This window comes from Patagioenas fasciata, chromosome 2 (genome assembly GCF_037038585.1).
Source record: "Patagioenas fasciata isolate bPatFas1 chromosome 2, bPatFas1.hap1, whole genome shotgun sequence".
Lineage (NCBI taxonomy): Eukaryota > Metazoa > Chordata > Aves > Columbiformes > Columbidae > Patagioenas > Patagioenas fasciata.
In genome coordinates this window covers 101,322,720-101,346,954 of record NC_092521.1, presented here as the reverse complement: position 1 = coordinate 101,346,954, position 24,235 = coordinate 101,322,720, and the positions used below count along the sequence as shown (strand labels likewise).

Sequence of the window (24,235 nt, the reverse complement as noted above, 5' to 3'; positions counted from 1 at the left end):
CGAGGCGGGTCGATGTCCATGGGCTGCTCCTCCTCCTCCCGGGGTGGGTCAACCTCCATCGGCTCCTCCTCTTGCCTGTGGGCGGTGCTGGTGCTCGCCACAGGCTGCCGCCGTTTCTTGGGCGGCGGAGCCATGGGCCGGGGGGTCCGTGAGCCTCCTCTTCTCTCTTCTGCTCGCTGCGGCCTCTTCTCTCCGAGCGCTGGCGCGGCTGGCACGGCTGTGCTCCAACTGCCACAACAGAGGCTCGCGGCGTCCCCAGCGAACGCTGCGGTGGCCGGCATGGCGGCCCGCAGGGCCACGAGGGCCCCGTCGCGGGGCCATTTTGCTCTGCAGTGCTGTCAGTGCTTGCATTTGGTTTGCCTCGCCTCGGATGGAACCAGCTCCTTTGCCTTTTGTCTTGAGGAAAGACCGACAGCCGCACATCTTTTAACAATATCTTTTACCAGCACGACAAACCTGGCACTTGTATTGCACAATTATCCTGTGCTAAGGGATTCTGCTGTTTCTTTAGTGCTGTAGGATGAAGAATGCAAAAGGTGTTTGAAGAGACAGTGCTCGTTCCCGCGTTTACCGGCACACGGGGCGGGGCCGAGGAGCGACGGCTCTGCCATCCGCTCGTCGGGGCTGCTGGCTCGGTCTTTGCGGGAGGCGGTAGCGATTGCTCGGGTCTGTGTCCAGCATGGCGGCCAAGGCGAGCGACAGCCCCTCTCAGCTGCTGCTGCCGCTCGGTAAGCGGCGCCGCGACGCTTCCGCGCTCTCCCGGTGCCCGGGCGGGGCTGCGCTGGGGCCCGGCCTGGGCCCGGCGGGCGGGCGGGCGGGCGGGCGGGCGGAGAGGGCGAGGCCGCTTGCGGCACGCGTGGATGGCGCGCTCGGCGCCGCCGCTTGGCGGGCAGCTGGAGCGGGGGGAGCGGCTGTGCCCGCCGGGTCCGGCGGTGTCGGCCGGTGCGGGAAAATCCCGTCGAAGATGTTACAGGCTTGTGAGTATTATTTCTGCTTCTTGTTGCTCTTTCATTTTGTGTTTCCTGAGGGAAAACTTGCTGTAAGGTCTGTAAGCAAAACGTGTTTGTTTTTTTGGAATGTTTGCCAGCTGAGTAGTTTCTGCCTTGGACTGAATCCTTGGGGGTGATCTGTTCGGGGCAGCCCTGTCATAGAGTAGCAGTTGCGTGACCGATCCTTGTCATCGGGTTCCTACCTGGTAGCCTTGATTTGGCGTGGGTTGTTGTGTTGAACTTCTCTGTAGTGAGTTTGGTTTTCCATTTCCTGAAGGTCTAGGCAAAGATTAAACAAATGAGTGGACTTAAAGAGAAGTATTTATTATTTGGTCATGCCATGTTGCTCTTTGAAACCTGTTTTGATTCTTGGTGATATTCAAGAAACTGCCGCGACTCAGAGGGCAAATCTTGATGTGCTGAGCAGAAGAGTGCAATGGATCTTTTTGCTTGCCAGGTAGCTTTCCTGGCCCATGTGGCCAGTTGATCAAGATTCCACTGCACGCCTGAGGGAGTGAGAAAGTTCCTCTCCCTCCTTAAATAATGACCGTGATGCTAATGGGATGAAATACTCTTCTTGATCAGCCTGGATGTCAGTCAAGCTCTGTCCCATCTCTGCCCCCCTTCCTCGACAGGTCCCATCCCTGGGCAGAGCAGTCAGAATGTCCTTGGCTCTCAGACCAGAGCAATTACAAGCATTAGTTCTGTGCTGGGGTGTTAGCTCTTGTTCTCAAACTAATTCCAAATAATGAGCGTGCGAGCTGTGAAAAAGAAAGGTTTCTAACTGCCTGAAGAAAATCAGTTTGCTTTCGGTGAAAACAGCACAATTTCTTTCAGGTATGGAGCCCTCAGGGCTCTGTCAGGGCTTGCTTTTCTCCTCTGCCTTCTTTTCCCTTCCCTTCCCCCTTCCCTCTCCCTTCCTTCACTCTTCCCTAAAAACCACTTCCCAGGACACAAAACGCAATGGATACAAGTGTTTCTATTTTATTCTGGTTGATTTTATTTTTTAATGTACTTCCTTTGATGTTATTTGATGTCATTTCTGTTTCTCACTCTGTTTCAGAGCCAGTGCTCACAATCCTTAACGCAAGCCCACGTGTAGCCAGGAGCAGGCTGCTGCGTTCTTCACTTTAGCTTGAACAAACAGCCCTTGCAGGCTGGCAAAGGCAAGTCCCAGAGCTGCAGAGAGCAGCAGCAGGAACAGAGGCCAAGCTTTCCCTGGTTCCTGAAGAGGGAGAACCTTGAGAATGAGGCGCGGGACTGACCACGCACAAAAGAAGAGGTATGTGGTACTGTGGGATCTTTTCCAAAGCATCACATGTAGCGATGACAAGCAGGTGTTTTGCCTTCCACAGCTTGTTTTGCTGCCGTGCTTCTTGGGCAGGGATGCACGAGAAGCGCTCTGGTCCCGGCCAGGCGCTGGTGTTGCCCGCAGGGAGAGGTGCCGAGTGGCAGCTGCGGATGTTGCTTCCTGTTCCTGACAGGACACCAGTGGCTGTTCCAAAGCACTGGGTCCCCATGCAACACCTCTGCATCCTGTTCCCTACATCTGCCTTCTTTGTCTGTAACTTGTTTGGGTTTTACCTGTTTCTTTCTACCTTGTTTGTTTTTTTGTTTTGGTGGTGGTGGTGTTGTTTCTCTTGTTGCTGTTGTTCTGGTTTTGTTGGGGTTTTTTAAGTTTGTTTAGTTTGGTTGGTGTAGGTCAGTTTCTATGAGTTGGTTTTGGTAGGCTTTTTGAGACTGGTTGTTCGAAGGTGGTTGTTTGACGCTGTATTACGTTGTTGGTAGGTTGTGTGTTCGTAGGTCACTGAAGGCTGGTTGTTTTAGGTTAAGGTTTGTTAAGTTTGGTTTAGGTTGGCGGTCTTAGCTGCTTGTTTCAGGTTTGATGGTTTAGCTTGGTTTGGGTTGGTTAGTTTAGGTGGGTGGGTTCAGGTTGTTTGATGTGATGTTCTTAGCGCTGCTCTGTGTGGTTTAGCTTAGGAGGTTTCTTTTTCTCGGTTTTGCTGGGTTCTTTGGTTGGTGCTGTTTTCTGAGGATTCTTTAGCACTGGCTGTGTTAGTTTGGTTTAGGTTTCTGGTTTTAGTAGCTCGGTTCAGTTTGTTGCGGTCGTTTGAGGTTGGTTTGAGGCAGGTTCTTTGAGGGTGGTTGTGAGAGGCTGGTTGTTGAAGGCTGGTGGGTTCAGGTTGCTTGATGCAGGTGATTTTTGGTTGAAGTTGTCTTCCGTTGGTTGTTGTAGGTGGCGTATCTGAAGCTGTTTTCATTGAGGCTGTTTTCTGTAGTTTGGTTGAGGTTTGTTTAGATGATTTTAAGTTGGGGGTGGGTTGGTTTTTTGAGGTTGTTTCTTTTCAGTAAGCAGCTTAGGTGGGTTGGTGGGTGTCTGTGTTTTTAGGTAGGTTGGTTTAGGCAGGTTTGGTTTACATTGTTTAGGTCGCTTGAAGGGTTTCTGTTAAGGTTGGTTCAGGTTGTTTGGTTTAGGTTGGTTTAGTTATTTCCTGGTAGGTTGTTTAGGGCAGTGTTATGCACGGTGCATGTTTTGCAGATGGGTTCCTTCAGGCTGGGGTGGCTTAGATTGGTTGTTGAGGGTGCTTTAGGTGGTTTGGTTAGATGTACATTGTGTTTAGTTGGTTTTCGGTTGTGTCTGGATGCTTTGGATGTGAGTGCAATCTCGCTGGGACATGTGTCCCCCCACTAATCACCAGGCTCGATTGGGCTGTTTCTGCTGTCTCGGCAGACGTCCCCTTCCTCCTTCCCTGCTCCACGTGTTTCCCTACCTTGCTCAAAGAGGACGACGTTCCCGGCTAGAGGCGAACCATAGCTAGGTCAAGGGTATACGGTAGCTGCGCTGTGCTTGAGGACCTCCAAACAAGCTCAGGGTCCGTTAGGAGGAGAACCTGGGGTAGTCAGGCTTCCAAGACTGCAGGCACATCCAAGTGAGACACTGCCTGGGGTAGGGTGGCTGGTGGTTGGGTTTTTGTTGTTGAGGTTTTTTAGGGTGTTTTAGCTTTGTTGTTGAAGTTGAGTTGATCTAGATTGGTTTTTAGCTTGGTCGTTGTAGGCTGGTTTCAGTGGTTCTATTTAGCTTTGGGTTGTTTGCTTTAGGTCATTTTGGTCAGGTTATGTCATTTGGTTTCGTATTTTTGAGGTTGGTTTAGATCGGTCGCTTTAGGTGGTTTTATCCTTTATTAGATTGGTTTTAAGTTGTTTGAGATTGTTTAATGGTTATTTTAGGTTAAGATTGGTTGGTTTCAGTTTGTTTAGCTTGTTTGGTTCTAGGTTGCTTAAGGTTGGTTGAGAAATGCCGGTTTATGTAGTTTTAGATTGTTTTAGGTAGGATTTTTTTAGATCATTTGGTTTAGATAGGTTTGTTTTAGGATTGTTTAGGTTGGTTTATTTTGTTTGGTTTAGGTAATTTGTTGTAGATTGTTTAAGGTTCTGTTTAGGTTGTTGGTGGCTGATTGAAGTTTTTTAAGGCAGATTGGTTTAGCTTCTTTAAGGTTGGTTTAGGTGAGCTGTTCTATGCTGGTTTGGGCAGGCTGTTCTAGCTAAGTTTAGGGCCACCTCGTGGAGCAGCTGGCACCCAGCCCAAATGGCCCAAAGAAGCCGTGGCAAGGGGCCGTGCTCAGCGCTGCAGAGGAAGGCAAAAAACCCCCGGAGACGCTTGCCGTCCCACCTGGGGGAAAAAAAAAGCCTTCCTCCCCCCAGCTGCAGGGCACGAGAGGCCATCTTCCTGGTGCTTGAGCAGCAGGCAGGATCCGAGCCAAAAGGGCCCAGAGGAGCTCTGCAAAGTGGTCATGCTCAATGCTGCAGAGGAAGGCAAAAAACCCCCGGGGACCAGTGCCGATCTGCCCCGGGGGAAAAAATTCCTTCCTGACCCCAGTGCTGGCGATCGGCTGTTCCCTGAGCATGTGAGCCAGACCTGGCTCCTTGTCCCACAGGCTGCTCACGCCTCCCAGGACCTGCCCCAGCCCTATCCTATCCTATCCTATCCTATCCTATCCTATCCTATCCTATCCTATCCTATCCTATCCTATCCTATCCTATCCTATCCTCCCTTGAGCTGGAGTCATCTCCTGGACTCCCGAGAGTGCTCAAATGCCCCTGACCTGATGGACCTTGGCGGGGACTAGAATGCAATATATCTGTGATCACCGTTTATTTTTTATATATTTCATAACTATAGAATTTACATATTTGTGAACTGTTCAGAAAAAATCATTTTAGTAACAAGAGAGTAGTAAATAGGCCATAGGCAAATTTCTTTAAAAATATGAAGAAAATTCTGTTTCTTCGTAGAAATATTATGTGGAATCACTATCTAGAAGCATATTTTGCTCAGTTTCTTTTGAGAAGGGTATTATTTTCTACAATGCCCAAGAGATTTAACAACACACACACACATGCAATTTTAGTAAGTAACTCAATCGAACAGTTTAAGCACTCTTCTGTTTCTTCCTCTTGAATGTTTTACAAAAATCTTCCCATAGGACTCAGATCTCTTCTGACTTTAGGCATGTAAAAGCTGACATTTTTTTTCAACTTCTTTAGGAAGATGCAGACACTCCTTGGACGCAATTTATCTCACTTGTTCTCATACTGATCTCAGGACATCCTGTAGCTGGGCAAAAATTCACATTTCTAAACCTGCTTATGTACACAGCAAATGTAAAATTTAACTGGACACACATATTACCTTCCTCATTTCGGGGAGGTCAAAAGGAGGTTCTTAGGGACACGGTTTAGTGCTAGAGTTAGGTTATGGTTGGACTCGATGATCCTGAGGTTTTCTTACAACTGAAATGATTCTATGATTCCATTTTAACAACCCTTCAAATAAAGATTAATTACATATAAGGTACAGCTCTTCTCCATTGCATTCAGTACATCACTTCTGCTGCTGTTTTCAGTCTTTTCCACAAGATGCTGGGGAGGACAACCAGATGTATTCATTTCCTCTGTAATCACTGTTGCTTTGACATTCACCCAAGACCTCTTGCACCAGGATACCACCCTCTGATTACAGGACACATTACTGTTATATCTCCACCTGGACCATAAATACTCTCCAAGAACACTGCATGTCACTCCATGCTGTTTAGTTCCTGTGCCAGGGTTTGCGATGCAAAACACCAACAACCATAACCAATATAAACATTTTGGCTTTGAAAGACTTTCAGTTTAAGAAAAACTCCACCCCACAACAGAGAGTGCCCTACAACCAAAGCTCCAATACAACCTGCCCCCTTAAGCCACTCTCTCATTCTTCTGCTGGTATATATTGAATTTTATTCCACAAGCTGATTCCTGTATAGCCCCTCCAACTAATCTGGGCAGACAACTTCATTAATCTTTACACAGCAGCCTGCTCAGTAACTGTCAAGTTGGAATACTGTTGGTCTTTGGAAAAGTCAGCTACTACTCAAAGGTCCCTAACAACCTGGATCACCTCTCTGAAAAGGAAGAGGGAATTTCCGCAGCATCTCGATGTATTGCTGTTGAATGTTAATTTACTTTGTGGCCTGAAAGGCATCTGGAAGCAGAATATGATTACTGAGAGGAGAGACCCTAATGCATTATATCCATCACTATTTGTTGCTGTGGTTACAGTTATTAAAGACCATAATAAGACACATTATACCAGATTAGAGGAAAAAAGAAACTAATGATCGCCCTATCATTTTCCTATCTTCTTCCACAAAAGAGTTCAGACTGGTTTGAAAATTAGTGTTATTAGACCTGACTTCAAAGGCAAGAAGCATTTTATCACTCAGCATTGTTATCAGTGATAGAGCATAGAAATAGTACAGCAAAGCTCAATGGGGAATAAAAAATAATTTCTGAAGAAAAAGAGTAGGGGCACTTTCATTCAATTCAAAACTTAGTTATTCCTATGCATAGAGTACCAGGTACGCACTGGCCAAAACCAACCTCAAATCTCTTATAGCTGCTATTTGATGGGGAAGCAACATCAGGGGCTCAGAAGTCCTATTGTCAAGCAACAACAAGAAGAAAGTGGTTGACTGAAGAAAAACCTCTAGCATTTTGTATTCCCTAAAACATAATTCGTTTTTCCAGGTCGTGACTGAGATGTGGCCTCTCCTCCCATACTCAGGCCCTCTAAAAAAATGTCTCATACAGCAAGGGTCTTCTACAATTTCTCTTTATTTCTGTGTGCCGGGATAGGACAAAATGAATTACAGGCTCATTCACTGTCAAGTTTGCATGTCTTCTTTCGCAGCTAACATTTACTTCAATCTTCTATATACATAGCTGTTTGACATAATTGTTCAGAGGTTTATTTTTCAGCCTGCCTAATACTCTTTCTGATGTCTCAGTGATATATAGAATATAATTCCGCATTTAAGATTTGAAGCACTCATAAAACTGTGTTACTGATTAAAGTCTGCCAAGAAAGGCAGTTAAGGTAACATTTTGAACAAGATTCATCTTAGACTTTTATAGAAGACGGTAGCAACAACAGAAAAGCATGCAAGATTGGAGTGAAAAAGTGAGCCTTGAATAAAGGATACTGCTAAGATTTAGCAATAACCTTAAAGATTCAGTACAGCAGGAGAAAATAACCAGAGCATATAATGACCTGCCACACCCTCACCGCCTGCCAGACACTATAGGAAGGAAAAGCAATCTCAGAAGACCCTGCTAATGGCTCTCCAGCCCTTCATACAGTCAATGCAACACAAAAATACAGAAAACAGGAGGTCCCCTGTACAAATATTTGTTCATAGGCATCCTCCTTTTTTGTGCTCTGCTGCTAGCCTCAGTATCTGTGGCAGGATGCAACCCCTCCCCCCCACTCTCTCCCCCCCCTCCTTCAATATGGAAGGAGTAGGCACATCTCCCTCTCTATTACTTGAGGGTAACAGCTTCTTTTGTTGGCGCCTAGCTATTGATTATCGAAAATTGAATAATAACACCGCACCACTAACAGCTGCTGTCCCAATCATAGCCTCGGTGGTGACTGTAATACAAGCAGCAACTCACCCATGGATGGCTGCTTTAGATGTTAAAGATATGTTCTTCATGATTCCCCTAAGGGAAGAAGACAAGGCACAATTTGCTTTTGCCTGGGAAGGGAAGCAATACACTTTTAATCAGCTTACTCAGGGGTACAAACACTCTCCTACTATTGCCCACAATGCCCTTGCTGCACTCATTGACACTGTACAGGTACCGTCAGGCATTTGCATATATCAATATATAGACGACATCTTAGTGGGCGGAGACAATAAGGAACAGGTGGGGCAAGTAGCAGAAACTCTTTGGAATTTATTAACACAGAACGGATTAGATATTCCACCGTCCAAGTGCCAGGGTCCCAGCCAGGAAGTTAAATTCCTAGGGGCTTGGTGGATAGGGGGAGCCATAGCAGTGCCTGATGATGTTCTGGCTACCATAGACAAGGGGCACACCCCAAACAGCAAAGCAGACTTGCAATGCCTGTTGGGTACATTAGGGTACTGGAGAAAACATATCCCAGGATTCTCAGTGATTGCCCGTCCCCTATATGACCTACTCCGAAAAAACAAGAAATGGAATTGGACTCTACAACATACAGAGGCCCTTAATGTTCTAAAAGATGAACTTAAAGCCTATCAGAAATTTGGCCCACTACATCCACAAGACCCATTAAGAGTGGAATGGGGGTTTGCAGAACATGCCTCCTATTGCGCTATATTCCAAAGGGGGCCAATAGGGCCAGCTAGACCTTTGTTGTTCTCTTCCACCGCATTTAAGGGAGCTGAACAACGATATTCAGAGTGGGAAAAGGGGCTTCTCTCACTTACCCGAGCAGTTAAGGAGGCAGAGAAACTGTGTACATCACAGAAAGTTATTGTACAAGGCCCTTTCCCTCTGTTGAATTCAATCCTTAAAGGGTTACCCCGCCGAGGGGGTGGCACAGAAAGCAACGGTACGAAAATGGTACGCCTATTTAGAGGGAGTTAGCCAATTGTTACTACTAAAGGAGGGTTCTGTAAAAGTTTCAAAACTTCAACAACCTGTGAACACTGATCAGGTCCTGTTGAGCCTGCCTTATAAACCCTCTCCAATAAAAGAAGCACCTAAGCTAACTCAGGGCTCAGACATACAAGGAGTCTGTTTCACTGATGCATCAGCCCATCAGGTAGGGACAAACTGGCAGTACAAGGCAGCAGCATTGGAGATTGCTACTGGAAAAAGAATAACAGAGGAGGGGGAAGGTAGTGCTCAAGTAGGAGAACTGCGTGCTCTCTTATTAGCAGCAGAAGGAGGAGCCTTCACGATTTACACTGATTCCTATGCAACCTATAAGGGTACCACTGAATGGATATGCCAATGGGAATCCAACCAGTGGGAAGTAAATTGCACCAGAGTGTGGAGAGCTGAAGATTGGCAAAGACTATTAGAGATAGGCAGGTCACGACCTTTGAGTGTGGGCTGGGTAGAAGGACATGCAAAGGATGGAACCCCCGCTGCCAAATGGAATCAACAAGCTGACTTTCTAGCCCAGATCAGGCTAGCTGAAAGCATACCAGAGGAGTGGGCACGGTTAGCTGAATGGTTACACCTTAAGCGAGGCCATTCTGGAAAAGCAGATCTTTATTACGAATGCCGATCTCGGGGTTGGCCAGTGTCCGTGGGAACATGCGAAGCAATTCTTACAGCCTGTCCACAATGTCGGATCAGACTTAAAGCTGATCACCCAAATCATGCCCCGGTCCTACATATCAGGCAGGGCAAGACTCTCTGGAGCATGTGGCAAGTTGACTATGTCGGGCCATTGAGACCCTCTAATGGAAAGAAATACATCCTGGTGGGGGTAGAGGTAGTATCAGGATTATCAATGACCACTGCTGTTTCATACACCATACTATCCCCAAGCCAATGGGATCGTGGAACGAACCAATGGTTTGATTAAGAAATATGCAGATGTATCATGACACAACTGGGACAAGCGATTAGCACAAGCTGTCTTCCTTGTCAATAACCGCTGGGGAAGCTATGGAAGCCCCAAAATCAGGGCGTTCTGTCCTGAAAAGCCATTGACAGGCAGCAACTTGACAACCAACACAGAGGAAGAACAGCCCCCAAAAATACAAGTGGGCCAGCCTGTCATGATGAAATTACCGTCTGTTGGTATTGTGCCCATGACTCTAGCAAAACCCAGAGGGTTATATGCGTGGGAAGCCCTTGATGAGAATGGGAAAACCCACCGTATTAGTGCTCGGTGGATAGTTCCAGACTGCCAACCCTGAAAGCCCGGTTCCTCCCCCGGGACTGAGGTCTGTTCTTGTGTTTTCTTGCAGGGCGAAGGAAGATGACGGGGTGGAAGAGGATCCAGATGCCTTGGAAACAACACCAACAATGACGGGGTGGAAAAGGATCCAGCTAACACCAGCAAGCCATTCAGAAGGAAGGCAGTCACAGGAATGGAAACACTAACGAACTGTGACTGATGCTGGGACTCAATAATTACCTTGGGCGATTGTTGATTGTTGTAATTACTTCAATTCTATTGTTGATTGTTATTAATAACTGTTTTGCAGGGGTAAGTCAACATATGAGATATGGTAATTGTTTTGCAGGGGTAAGTCAACATATGTTATATGGTGATCCACAGTGGACATTAAGGCTCACCGGCAGAAGTGTCCCCTTTTCTCTTTGGAGGCAAGAGATGACTGCACCACCACTCCAAAGGTATCAGACCATGACTGTAGTCACGGGGTGGATTGTGGCAGGATGCACCCCCCCACACCTCTCTCCCCCCGCCTCCATCAATATGGAAGGAGTAGGCACATCTCCCTCTCTATTACTTGAGGCTAACAGCTTCTTTTGTTTGGCCCCAGAGCACCCTGGCCAGGGCCATTAGGAGAAGGGAGTGCCGAGGTGCCAGTGAGCCGCTGGGCACCTGTGACCAGTGTGGGGGATGTTTGGAGGCTTCAGGGGCACCCCACAGCCAGTGTGGGGGTGCAGAGAAGCTTCTAGAATGCCTACAGTCAGGTCTGATCTGCCAATATAAAACGGGACTCTCGTCGAGACTGGGCCCATTGTCGTGGGTGTCTCAGAGCACGAGCTTAGCCACTGCTGCCAGGAGCCACAGCCCCCCACCACTTCCCGGGACTGAGACTCCGCTTGCCTTGCCGCCACGTGTGTAAGTAAATTAACCCTCGCAGGATTGCGAGTACATATATATTCCGTGCACATTTGCACGTGTACTTTCCGTGCACATTTGCACGTGTAACTTTCCGTGCACATTTGAACGGGTACTTTAAATAATTTCCTCGCACAATCACGAGTGTATTTTCCTCCTGTGCTTCCACATAAGCACGTGTAGTATTCCGTGCACATTTGCACGTTTAAGTAAATTAACCCTCGCGGGATTGCGAGTACATATATATATATTCCGTGCATATTTGCACGTGTACTTTCCGTACTCACTATGAGTACGTATATCTCTTTAAGAATAATCTCACACCATGTTCAGGCAAGTGTGTATTCATCCTGGACTCAGGGCCGGCTCCGGCATTGTTCTGGTTTAAGCCACGTGCATGCATACTGTGGACCTCCTGTTGTATTAGTTGCTGCCCCTTAATAATTTTCCTCAACTGATATCCGAACCTGTATTTAAGTCAATTTTGGAGTGCTAAAACCCTGTTTCTCACCGGTTTAATAAAAGTTGTTTTGGACCCTATTGTCCCTGAAGGTAACCTCGGGGTGCCTCCGTGACAGCGTCAATCTACAAATGCTTTCTGAAGTATATGTCTATAGGGATACATACCTGTTTGCAATATCCCCAGTGAAAATATCTGAGCTATTCCTGACTTGGCTGAAGTCAGGACCTGAGCCAGCTGATCAGGAGCCTCAGGTGCTCACTATGTCTGAGGATCATTCTCTGATGTGGCTGTAACAAAAGATTTCCTCTCCTCCCAGGTGGAGCAAGAAATCACCAGCACTTTCCCAGGAAAGAAAAGCCACAGCAGGTGGCAGGAGGAGGACCTATCCAGCAACTAGGGTGCATCTGCTTGGGCAAGTGCACTACATCCAGGCAAACAGACACATCCACATGCAGAAGGAACCCTCTGGTGAGGCAAGCTCCCCACTGCAAGCCACTCCTGATGTCAGGGTGCTACAGAGGAATTTCATAGAATCATTTGATTGGAAAAGTGCTTTAAGATTGAGTTCTACCTACAACCTAGCATTGCCAAGTCCACCTCTAAACTGTGTGCCTAAGAACCTCATCTTTTAAACACGTCCAGGAATGGTGACTCAACCACTTCCCTGGGCAGCCTGTTCCAATGCTTCACAGCTCTTTCATTGAAGAAGTTTTACCCTAATATCCTATATAAACATCCCCTGGTGCAACTTGAGGCCATTTCCTCTCGTCCCATCACTTGCTACTTGGGAGAAGAGACCAACACCCTCCATGCTACAACCTCCTTTCAGATAGTTGCAGACAGCAATAAGGTCTCCCCTCAGCCTCCTTTTCTCATTCACATCTCTCAGAGATTCTGCTTGCAGCTGCCTTAAACTGAAGCAGATGCCAAAGACACCTATACTATGTTTTCCAGATTTATTTATAACTATGCAGTCTAGAGGTTTCAGTTTCCATTCAAACAGAAAAAGGAGATTCTGTTTCTCAAGCCCCCTGATAGAAAACAGTTTCCAGGTTTGAAAAGCGCTCGAGTGTTTATAAGTAATATTTGGGATCAAAATCTTAACCCTGCATTCCCAAAACACTCTGGTGAGCTGCCACAGCAGTGAGAAATGGGGTACGTTGTCAGACAGCTGGGTAACACCATGTTGCTCTCCATCTGTGATGCCCAGTGCCACACTGCAGAAGCAGAACAGGCTCACCTCACTGTTTCCTAGAGAACTTCCAAAGCCACCTTGGTCCAGAAACCAGCAGTTTCTCTACACCACATCTCACTCCCTGTGATCTGAACAGTGTTTGTAGGCACACTTACTAATGTGAGCATCCAATCCCTAACATTCTGTGATTCTGTGTGTGTGTGAATAAGTGGAGATCAAGTTTGACTCTGGTCCTGAGCTAAGCACAGTTGCCACTCAATGGAAATAAGAGATAGAAAAGGCCACAGCTTGGGTGCAAGGACAGGGAAAGTGGGGAGAGGTGCTTCTTCAGGAGCTCCTTCAGGAACTTCAAAGAATAAAGGAAGTATTTTTTTTTTAATTATGCCTTGTTTCTACTGGCAGATATTATTTATCTACAGGGCTCTAGGGAAGTGACATTAATAAATCCACCCCCTACTGAGAAGTTATCACCATACAGAGAAAATGAAGGACTTTGGTGGGGGGCAGGGAAATAAATCTTACACTTTCTTTGTTTCTTTTTCCTATGACACCTCTGTAACAGAGGCTGGCAGCATACTGTGTGCTGTACCCATCCAGCAGCACTAACCTGTCCTTTCCTGGCAACCTCTGTACATATCCCAGCGGCTAACAGTCCCGAGGGCAACAAAAAGAGCAATGCAATTAAGCATCATTTGCTGCTTGGGCGTTCTTTTGAAGAGAGTGAGTGTTTTCTTTGAGTCATTGACACTAAACATTTGGTACATTTTATTTTTGAACATAGCTCAGTGAAACAAAAGAAACTGCTGAAGCAGAAAAAATAAAATCACATGCACATTACTTCCACAGTGCTACTAATTGTTTCCAAATGACAAGTCAAAACATCTCTGATTTTTTTGTTAGGAGATTAATTTGGACAGCTGAAAAAGTTACTCCAACCCTTTAGATACTACCCCTGCAATCTGAGTGCAAGATCATTTTATCCACGTAAATCTTATTTGCATACACAAACAATGTTAATGTTGCTTCAGTCAGTATTTGTCCTTCTCCAGATCACCACAAGATGGGGATTTCTGTTTGTTGGTAATGCAGCACTCATCATACTTGAGGAGAGATGTGTCAGGCTAAACACTTTAGACCCTTGTCCAAATCAGAACCCACGTAGCAAGGTGGGCAGGTTGGCGGACATTGCAGTAGTACAACATAATCCTGCTGGTAGTCCTGCCAGAATGATTGATTACTAATACTTTCAAAAAACCCACAAACAGGTGTTGTATTTTAAGTCCTTAAAGACTGTAACTCAGTGCTTCTGTTGTTTCTGTGGTAACAAAATAGTATTCATAATATAATTTAATGGCTAAGCAACAGCAGCACTCCAGCTAGTGTGCTAGCCATGTGCTCATTAGCTAGAAATCATGATGTACCAAAAGCTCATTTGAATTGGGGCAATCATTTAAAAAATATTATTCTAGCTTCAAGTCACAACACATTATTAATGATCCAGTTGCAGGACTACATCTGATGGTGAAGATTTTCTTATTCCTCATTAGAAAAAAGGTGATCAATCCCATCGGTTTTATAACACTGTATCAGATCTGGCTGGGACAGAGTGAATTTTCTTCATAGCACTTTGTATGGTGCTGTGTTTTAGATTAGTGACCAAAACAAGGTTGATAACACGTTTTAGCTGTGGCTGAAAGCGCTTGCACAGCATTGGGGGCCTCTGTTTCTCACTCTGCCCCCGCTCAGTGAATAGTTTGGGGGCGTTGCAAGAGGTTAGGAGGGGACATGACCAGACAGGTAACCCAAACTGATCGAAGAGATATTCTGTACCATATAACATCACACTCAGCAATAAAAAGGGAGGGGAGGGGATTTTAGGGGGATTAGCTATCTTTTGGTCACGAACTGGCTGAGCAACAGTCTACTTGTGGGAGGTGGTGAGTGATTGCCTTTGCATGACTTTTGCTTGCTTTGTCTCTTCTTCCACTTACCTTTTGCTTATTAAACGATTTAAATCTTGATGTACAAGTTTCCTTGCTTTTACTCTTCCTTTCTCCCCCCATCCCATTGGGGGTCAGAGAAAGCAAACAAGCAGCTGTGTGGTGCTTCACTGCCTTCCAGGGTTAAACCACAACAAAGATGAAAAGCTAACTGAGTCAGAAAAGGTTAAACAGTGTGACTCATAAAAATTTTTGCCAACATACTCATAACACACACCCACCTCACCCCAACACACACACAGCTGTGTTTTCGGGTTTGGCATTTAGGCAGAAACCCCAATTCACACAATACCCCATGAGAAAGATCCTTGTCTGGATTTTGAGAAGACCCCCAAAGGCCTCCTCTAGTCATGGAAGGGCTGACAGCAGCTCAGCTGGATCTAGATCCTCAATATTAGAGATACAAGAAACAGTACAATGCAGTACAAGTGCAGTCAGGCAAAACACTGGATGCAGAAAACGTTTCTGCCAGTGCCATTCTGAAGATGCAATACTCACGTAGGAGAGCCTGTATGTAGGTGCAAAGGACTCCAAAATGCCCATTCTCCTTGAGCACAGAATCTAGAGTCATCTGTTCATGCCCACAGTCACTACTCAGGGCCCCACCAAGTTTTAGGACAGCCCAAACATTGCCAATTACTTCAGGTCCCTGTATGGGCAGTTTGCAGAGTTCCTGCTCTGTATGCATGTCTGCAATACCATAAATCATTTTTGATGAATAGGACCATTTCTCAGTCAGCAATAAGCTGCATGGAAAAAGGCATACGTGAACATTTAGAGGAGTCACTTAGGGTTTGTTCTGTTTTAATGTGCCAAGCTTAACACCTAACAGGACATTTCACACTCTGCTCCAAGTAGACATGGAGAAGCCAAGTCCCATCTGCCGTAGAGCAACTGCTGACTCAGCTCTACTGCAAACAGAGCCCAACTCTCACTTGCATTGATCACAGTTCCAAAAGTGCAAGAGCCAGAAACTCAAGTAAATAAAGTCAGGATTCCGCTTTGGGATCCACATTTGAATATATAGATGCCCCGATTGCTTCTATACGGTGAAAACTGTAGCCTGTTTCCACATACTTAAATGGTTTAGATGAAGTGCTGATGGCTTGCATTATAACATCTTTCCAAATTAATGTCATAATACAGATGTAGACATACAGTCATAATCTACAAGAAGATACATGCTATTGCTTCTCCTTCCCTCTTATATGTAATTTAAACCAAAAAGAAACTGGTTTTAACGTGGACTTAGCCTTTCAGAACAAACTTGCCAAGTGCTGTTGACAGTCTTCCACTTCCTTTGGACCTCATTTGCCTAGAATTAGATGTTTTCTTTGTTAGGACACCACTTTGTAAAGAATTGATAAAATTGCTAATTTCTGAATTGTTTTCTCTTAGCTCCTTACAGTCAAGAGAATCATAAACAATTAATACATCTGTTGGCTCAACGGCAAGTCTTCAGTCAGAATACTGCAAATTCACCTTTGCTCTGTCACCACTACCACATCCCCCCAAAAATCTATTTATGTGCTCACAAATGTGAAAGAAAACATTTTAAAAAACCCTACACAGGTCAAGGTGATGTGTACAAGCTTAGTATGCTGCCAAATTCACTTGTTTGGTACACAAAAACTACCGAGCTTGCTGGGTAGACTTAATGTTTTGAGAGGCAATTATCTTGCTTTAACTTCACCGGAACCTTAATAAGTGCCTGTTTTTTATGGTCTGAAGTGAAAGTTAGTCCTCAGTCCATGACTTTGGCAGCAGGTATCCATCTAACACTCCATAGGCATCAGGCTCAAAACACTGACCCCGCTGAATTTATGAGGTAAAGTCCTGACAGTTTCAATTAAGCCTGAATCCCACCCCAACACAGCTCAGAGCCATCATGTGGGCTCCAGCAGACAAGCAACATTTATCACCTCCAGCTCTTCTGTTTTGCTGGAGATTAACACCAGGAGAAAAAGAGGCAACAAGAGCAATAGTGCAACAATTTTTTCAGCTACCCCAGGTTCACAAGGCTATTTTACTGGGCTGTGCTATGGAGCCTCAAAGCTGCAGGAGCTGAGGAGGAGGCACTTGTTTGCTGCTGTTGCTGTGATGAAGACCTCCAGCAGAAGGGAGACAAGAGCTACAGCCAGTGACACCTTCCACCATGGCTGCCTAATCCAACAGACTCCTGAGAGCAACATAGCAGGTACCTTTCAAGATGGAAGAGAAGGCAGCACCCACCAAGACACTAAAACTGAAAGAGAAATACTTAAAGGCTGTATATGCTTGGATCTATCAAAATCAAGATGGTCAGGATAGGGAAAAAAGAAAAAAAAAACAAAAGACAATGCCATAAGATCAATTCTACCTTTTTTTTTGTTTCTTTTCAGGAGCCCTGGTCTGCACAAAAACACTACTTCGAGGTTGTGTTCCACCCGACCAAAATAAAAACCCTCTTGTTGACTTTAATCAAGCTCGAGTGCTCTTTTGCCTTCTGAAAAAGAAAAGGCAAGAAAAACAAACAAATAAGAAAAAAAAGCCCGAAACCAACAACAACAACAACAACAACAAACACAGGAAAAAAACAACAACAAAAAACCAACCAACCAAACAACAAAAAACAAACCACAAACAAAAAGCTAAATCATGGTGGACACACTTTGGCTTTGTTTGAATGTTAAAGTCTACAGATAGCTGCACACAGACACCATAAACCTACCACAGAATCTGACACCACTGGCAGATGTTGTACAAAACGGCCCCAGAAAAGGAAGGGGCAGGGATTATCAGGGAAATCGGTTTTGCGTGGAAATGGACATTTATAATTTACCTCCTGATACACACAAGCTTCCTCTAGAGAGACTGGAGTTTAGCCTGTGAGTGCTGGTTGATCTCTGTCAGTATTTCTTTTGGGAATACTGAGAAAATGGAAAAATTATTCTCTTCTTGAAAAGCTGCTCATGGACATGAGAAATTTTCAGTGCAAATCTAACTTTATTTTCCAGTTCCCTAAAGGCATTTTGTTCTGAAGTTTTTGCCATCAACTTTAAAACCATACTTCAAATACAGTCAATAAAATTAGATTAAAACAGAAGATTTTAGTCTGTTGTGATAACAGACTGCACACCTGCAAATCAAGATCGAAGAACTCTCACTAGGACTAATATAGAAAACTGAAGCAGTGCCATACATCAGATTTACTTTTCATCTTGCACTAGCAATGCTTACATTTTCAGAATTTTGTCTTGAATTTAAATTCACTTCATCAAAGCAGGATGCTAACCTATAGACGGAGTTTTACCATGAACACTAATAAGGAAGCATTTGAGAAGGGCGAGTGTTTAAGCCCCTCATACAAGTGTACATATATATGTCTAAGGCACAAGAGACTGCTAGGCTCTGCAGGTGATAGTTTTGTACAGTCCACAATTTGTAAATGAGAGAAATATCTGCTAGTTTGAGGGGAAAAAAAATCATTTAATTACTGTCATTAAGGATAAAATTCAGTTTCTCTTCTGGCCAGCTCAATGCTGATGCAATGATCTGGTCCTCAAGGAATCAAAAGAGTCTTATGGTGGCAAGCAAGAAAATTTCACCCTCCCACAGAGGCAACAGGAGCCAGATTCTCACCTCTGTTCCAGGATAACATTACAAAATACTACTAATGAGGAATTCCTGTTTTATAGAGCCATAGCATGTCCAACAGCACAACGGTGGTCAGCCTTCAAGGCTACATCTACAGGGTCAGATGGAACAGGGCCACAAACAGGTGTCTGATCCTGAGGTCAAACAGCACAGGCTGGCCTGTCTGATCTACTATAGGACCCAGTGGCCCCAAAGGACACCTGTGAAGAGATCCAAACCCGGGTCGGTCTGGTGAGAACAGTCCCTCGTGTGCCACCACCCCACCACATCCAGACACTCACACAAACCAGCAGCACACGAGGGAACGACTCAGGAGAATGAGAGAGCAGCATTCAAGCTCATTCATTTAGCAGCAGAAGTATAGTCTGAGAGTACCTGTGGGCTTTACACAAGAAAGTACAGCACTGAGCAAGCCCTGAATGGTGAATTAGATACCACACATTGATGTTGCTGTGGCTGTAGAGGTCACACGTCAAAAATAAAGCCTCCAAATGGGATGGATCCCATGGCCTTTGCAAAATGAGCATCCCCAGTAGTTTTGATTCTCCTCTAGTTAAACGGAACAGCCCAAAAGAGGTATCAGAAACCAAGATCTTATATGAAGGGTAAACAAGAACAACACATGATGAAATATGCAATTGTATCCAGGAATCAGGAAAAGCCTAGGAGGGAAGCAAATAGAGGAAGGACTCAGCTTTATGTTGTATTAGCAAGGATAGAAAATCTGCAGTTGTTTGTCACACTGTATGTATTCACACTTACAGTTAATAATAACTATCAGGTTCCCTTCAAGACCTGCTGCAATAAAATGAGTGCTTAATTATAGCTCAGAACAATAATCTTTAGTCATGCTTCACTTTTTAAAAATCCCAGTGTCAGACTTTTTGTGTAATTATGCCCTCGATAAGCAAATGTGCGTCACAAGAGTTGCCAGCCAGCTACAAAAAAAGCAGGTTTCTCTCCATGGCAGCAAGACCAGCATCCAACAGGCTTTTCTCACCTGCAAGAAACTAGTTTGAAAACAGATCGCAAAACTGAAACAAAACAGGACAGGCCATATTTACTCTGGAAGCAGACCTAAATTTCCACTTAGAAAAATGCAGAGGTACAAACATTGTTTTTATGATTACACTAGACAGACACAGTCTATGGACCTGCCTGCTCTCAAAACCTTTGTCAGAATTAGGCTACATTTCCTGTTGCAGGAACTCAATGTACATTAGCTTGGAGCTGCTGCAGCTTGGATTGCTATACACTATGTATTAAACCAGCCAGGTCTTTTTATGATCCTTGGGCATGGAGAGGAAGCACTTGAGTATCAACAAACCATGAACGGAACTCTGTGCACAGGTAATGAACCAAATGCTATTTGCACATTTAATAGAGTGAAACACTCTTGTATTTGTTGTTTTGGCTCACTACCAGAAAAAATAATATACAACCATCACAATTACATTGGCATGGATTTTGTTATTAATTTCCTCTAGGCTCTTTAATTATAGAAATAAATTCAAACATGTAATTATACTTTGATGCCTGCAAACCTTGCCAATGGAGACCTGAGTCAGCGTTGTGGTATTGCACAGAACAACTAAAAAAAACTCAGGAAAAAGGTAAATAATACACAAAATATGCAATTAAAGCATCTGCCACCCTCACAGCTCAACCTTAATTCCACACCGCCATACGCTGAAAATAGTCACTGGGAGTGCCTGTGTAGCATCTCCAAGCTTGAATTCACCACCAAGAAAAAAAAAGTCTTTTATTTTATGAAATAAGGCATTGGAATTATTGCCCATGAACATTCAATAGACATCCATCATTGCCTGTTTCTGCTCAGTGCTTAGCAAGAACCTCAAGAGCATTTCCACTGCAGGCCAGGGGCACCAAGCCACCCGTGTGCAGATCTGCCATAATGTCCCAAATTCTGTGGCAGGCCCTATGCAGCATTTTAATAAGACAAGGGAGAACTCGTTTCTGTACCTGTCTACCACAAATCTTGGCCAAGTTGCCTAAGTCCTGGGGCCGAGGACACGCACTTCTGCTACAGTCCAGCTGCAGATGGTAGCTCCTTGAGGCATAGTATCTCATCCCCTTTAAGCTAGGTGCTATACTTCGATCTCCTCATCCATCAAACAGGCATAATGACTTCTACTTTCCTTGGAAAGTCTTCCAAGATCTAGTTATTGCTTAAAACTAGCATATATGCTTTTATATAGACCACAGGAAAATGAATTTCATTGCTTAAAACACTGCTTGGGACCAAAGCAAGGTCACAACTGCAGCACAGGACCACATGGCAGGCAGGTAAACCTGCTGTGCCAGGTTGTGTCACCCAGCATAGACCACCTTCCCCTCCACCCCATCCTGCCCCCATGGCAAGCAGTTTCCAAGAACTGTGTCTAGAGAATAGGAGAGAAAGAAAAAGATGCCATGAAACATGGAAATAGCATCCTGAACTACTGTTGGGACGTGGGAATAATCTCTTCTGGCAATATCTGGTCATCCCAACTGAAGACACATCTATGCCACGTGGCCTAAGCCAAGCAGCACACATGGTGTGAGACCACGTCCTGTTCTGATTGCCAGCCCGCACCCAATTGGATACAGCTGTATTTGGGTAGCATAGCACCCAGCGTAATCAGTCCAGCCTAAGATAATGAACCAAGCATGCTTGGTTCTGGAGTTGTTACTGCACACAGAGCCAGCTCAAGCCTCAAAAGGCAGACTTCCCTTAAACAATATTTATCCACATGCTCCAAACTATCCAAGCAAGGTGATGCCAAGACTTTTAATAGGATTCATAATGCAGCTATTTTCAGATCTTAGTGCTAAGCTAGAGATCTGCATTTTCCAAAACATTATTTAAAAAAAGAAGAGATGACCTGGGACTGTGAAGCCTGGAGAAGAGAAGGCTCAGGAGGATCTCATTTTTGTATATAAATACCTGAATGGAGGGTGCAAAGATGACAGAGCCAGGCACTTTTCAGTGGTGCCCAGGGGCAGGGCAAGGGGCACACACTGAAACACAGGATGTTCCCTTGGAACATCAGGAAACACTTTTTCACTGTGAGGGTGATCAAGTGCTGGCACAGGTTGCCCCAGGAGGCTGTGGAGTCTCCATCCTTGGAGACATTCAAAAGCCGTCTGGACCATCTTGGTGACCCTGCCTGAGCAGGTGAACTGGACAGGATGACCACCAGAGGTGTCTTCTAACCTCAAACACTCTATTATTCTGAACAATACCTGGACAGGTACAATCCCCATACCTGGGGTACAAGAAACAACGGCACACAGGTTTGTCCAGTTGCTGTTAAAGGCAGTACTTGGGCTGCCTGTGGTGTTCAGAGTTGTGCCCTAGAGTGGTTTGTGTATGGCGACTGCTAAATTATGAGGCCTGTCCAGAAGGTCTGCAAAGGATGAGGACCAGCCCAGAGGTCTTTAGAAGACCTGAAAATCCCTGGACTATGATTTCCACCTCTTCTACTGGAAGGCATTCAGTGTTTCTTCTTTTATCCCCAGTCTTCACTACTAGGAAAATAAGTACAATGACAAAAATTTTAAGTATCAGGGGATTTTTAAATGAGACACTGGGAAGAACTGGAAGAATTTCATATTTAAACACAAAACTTATCTATTTAAATTCTGCCTTTTAGACCACGTGCTTTCTCAAACTCTGATTCTAACCACAACCTTTTCTACCATCAAGAAAAAATGCAAGCTTCCTGCTAAGCACTGTTATCTCGTCTATAAGCTTGTCAAATATGCTGTTATACATAAATGATGAATCTAACAAACTACTGTCAGTGTGCACTTTCTATGCTCAAAAGGGTAATAAAGTCTTGTACTGCTGTGTTGATTATTCCATTAGCTGAAATATCAGGAGTCTGAGCTTTGGACCAGAAGGCTGTGGGCACACCAACCATTGACTAAACGGTATGTTTTCTGAAAATCCCTTATTAGCACTTTGGCAACATGCCCCTGCTATTCTGAGAGCCAGATATCACCACCTTGAAATAATGTCAGCCATTTAGCTTTTCACAGCAATACCTCAGCCACAAGCAAAAACACCTTCAGATCAAATCAATATTATACTGGATTCACTCTTTTTCAGCTAGTTAAGATGCACTGGATTCTGATCTTTCATATTTCATAGCTGTAATGACATTACTAGCCAGTAATTAGCAAGTTTTATCAGCACTGCATGCTCTTACCCTGAAACAGTCCCCAAGAGCTCAATTTAGAGACATATATCTCATTTGTTTAACACAAATTTAGCCTCCTAAATTATTCCTTTTTTCCATAAAGAGCCAGCACTTGAGCCCTGAGGCACCATCTGTAATTAATATAGATGTATTTTTTTAACTATTTTTGTATGTATACATAGCCAGAAGTTAGACACTTTCTGTAGATTTGCATTCATTATATAATAAGATACAGTCCTGAATGTCTTAGAAACTGGTCATGAATGAAGATGGCAGAGAAGTAGACAAAAACAGAAAACAAGAAATAAAATCCATGGAAAGAACATAGCATGTAAAGAATGGCAAAATGCTTTCCGTTAACAGAGGAAGGGCTTCAAAGTTCTCAACTCAAAGAATGCTCTTTCCCTACAAGTCAAATTAAAACCTCCAGGTATTTTTGATGATCTTAGGAAATTGTTTTGTATTCTTACACTTGCAGCTGAAATCCCCCAGAAGTCAAAGTACCCTGCCACCTCCAACACATCTCTCCTCTCCCCTCTCGTTTTCTCTGTGTTATTGGATGTAAATCACTCCTTGGGCCGGTGGAGATAACAATGCAGCTAACAAATAGGGTCACAGAGCCCAGTGGATTAAAAAATTATGTTTAAACTATTTCCTACCTACTTATAGTTGGCCTTTAGGCCCTTAAGGACTTTGAAGTGATGCCCGTTGTTCTAATGTACATATGCACAACTTTAGCATAATAATGTGTCCCACAGATTAGATGAAATGTTTTATGGATTAAAAAACATATATTGGAAAAAGTATCCAAAACTAATATATCACATTTCAACCTGAGACTAACCACAGATAAACAGACTCCCCAGAACACTAGCGTTTCTACATAGCCTGTTTCATTAATCTGGCAGAAAGCTCTGTCATTGATCCAGTCCCACACTGCAGAAACAACAGGAGACTAACCAGAACATCACAAGCAACTGTGCTCTCCAACTGGAAGGACTGGGGCTGTTTGGCACCTGGGCAGAGAAACAAAGCAGCTCACCAAGTCCTCTCACCCTTCATCCTCATCACAAATAACATGTTGGGTTCTCATCGTTTTAAGGAGAAGATGGGGGGTGTAACATTGGTGGTTGGACATGAAAGAGCAATTTAATATCTGAGGGCTCTACAAAGGATGGTTAGGTTGCCAGGAGACAACATGGGATGTTTGTTTGCATGCTGGTCACGGAAAAGAGCAGTCCTGCCTCAGGAGGTCTTTTCAGGTCCTTCAGTTGAGCACTGGGAAAGGGCTTGGAAGGTATCAGAGAACCCAGTGACTGGAGTTTGGGTTAACAGAAACAGCAGGGAAATCAGTGGGGAAAGGCTGGAGGTCAGGCAGTCACTGATAATGAGATTCAAGTCAGTTTCTGCAGTTAAAAAATTCCTGTGCTTGAAAAGAGAAAAAATAAAATAATTAATTCATAAGTTTTTAGCACTAATTGATAAACGAGGCCCTGACTCTTTTCCTGCACTTCTCTCATGTGATCAGAAGTGGCTGGTAACTCGTATGATATGGACAGACTGGTGCACTCTATGAACCTTTTTCCTCTACTGTCTGAGG

At 44.5% G+C, this 24,235-nt stretch overlaps 1 long non-coding RNA gene across 1 annotated transcript; it reads left to right on the top strand.

The window, feature by feature from the left end:
- The first annotated feature begins 421 nt into the window (after positions 1 to 421).
- On the top strand, positions 422 to 14,815 carry LOC139827226 (uncharacterized). The gene is made up of 2 exons (XR_011737626.1): positions 422 to 2,271; positions 10,292 to 14,815. It is a non-coding gene; the product is annotated as an uncharacterized lncRNA (long non-coding RNA).
- The last annotated feature ends 9,420 nt before the right edge of the window (positions 14,816 to 24,235 follow it).